Raw genomic sequence first — 1378 nt, 5'->3', positions numbered from 1 at the left:
CAACCGGCTCGGGAGTTCTGGGTGAAGATGACCATCGAGTAGTTTAGCATCAGCTAGCTGCTCGCAACCACGCCAGCAAGGAGGGATTCCTACAATTCTAGAAGTCCTGGTGGGTCCAAGCAACTGTTTTGATGCCCCCCCCCATTAGATTGGGGTCTGTTGAAACCGGGCTTTTGCCGCCTGAGCAGGTCCGATAGAAGTCCTTTAGGTATGTTGGTCCCAAACCATATAAGGCTTTAAAGGTCAATACCAGCACCTTGAATTGTGTCCAGAAACAGGTGGAAGCCAGTGTAGATGGTCCGACTGGAGTGATATGGCCCTAAAGCCCACTTCAGTCAATATCGTGGCTGCAGCGCTCTGTTTCTGAACACTTTTCAAGGGCAGCCCTTTGTAAATAGTATTGCAGAAATCTAAGATAGACCGACAGATAGAGGCCGTGACCTGGATAGCACAGACTAGCCTGATCTCGTCAGATCTCAGAAACTAAGCAAGGTCACCCCTGGCACGTTTCTGCATGGGAGACCTCCAAGGAATACCAGGATCATGACGTGGAGCCAGGCAATGACAAACCACCTCTGAATGTCTCTTGCTTTGAAAACTCCACCAGGGGTTGCCATAAGTCAAATGTGACTTGACAGGGGAAAAAAATCTAGATAGAACCAGGGCATGCACCACAATAAACAGATCTTTTCTGCCCTGAACAGTCTGCAGCTGGCTAACTAGTCAAAGCTGGTAACAGGCATTGTTAGCAATAGATGACTGTACAATGAAAACATCTGTTCTAAACCCAGGCCTTTCTAGGAGTCAGTGAACTGAATCCTGTGGGTCCATTCTGATAATAGTACCAAGCTTTCTCTGGTCCAATAAGCCCTTCGATTATGCTGAAAGATGTTCTGCTAGTGGCAGCTGTGCCAGTAAACTCTGTTTCTCCTTGGGCTTTCTTGGTGCCTACTCCTGTTCTATGGTATGGAATTCCAAAGATTGTGAGGAAGAAAACTCCAACCTTACAAGATTCCAGAGGCTTTGTAAAGTTGAGATTTCCAACAGTTTTGATGGCTCGTGATTGGAGATTAGTTAATGTGACGGGTAATGACTGACTCTCTGTGAAATGAACTGCTTGCTGGTTTTAATTATTTAAGTTGCTTGATCAGAGAAAAACAGGATATACATATTTTAAACAAACAAATAAACCACCATAGTATTTTTGTATCTGTAAATTCAATTGTTTTTAGTGAGTTTCCTGTACAACAATAGCATGATGATTATCAATTTAAAACAGTTACATCTCTCAAAATTCTGATTGTGAGATTGTAGGTTGGTTCATGCTTGCGTAGTAGACTTTGGAGGACTGCAGCATGATGTGATCTGTATGTGTGAA

This window comes from Euleptes europaea, chromosome 4 (assembly GCF_029931775.1).
Source record: "Euleptes europaea isolate rEulEur1 chromosome 4, rEulEur1.hap1, whole genome shotgun sequence".
In the NCBI taxonomy this organism is placed as follows: Eukaryota; Metazoa; Chordata; class Lepidosauria; order Squamata; family Sphaerodactylidae; genus Euleptes; species Euleptes europaea.
The sequence above is the reverse complement of the archived record's forward strand: the minus strand, read 5'-3'. Positions refer to the sequence as shown.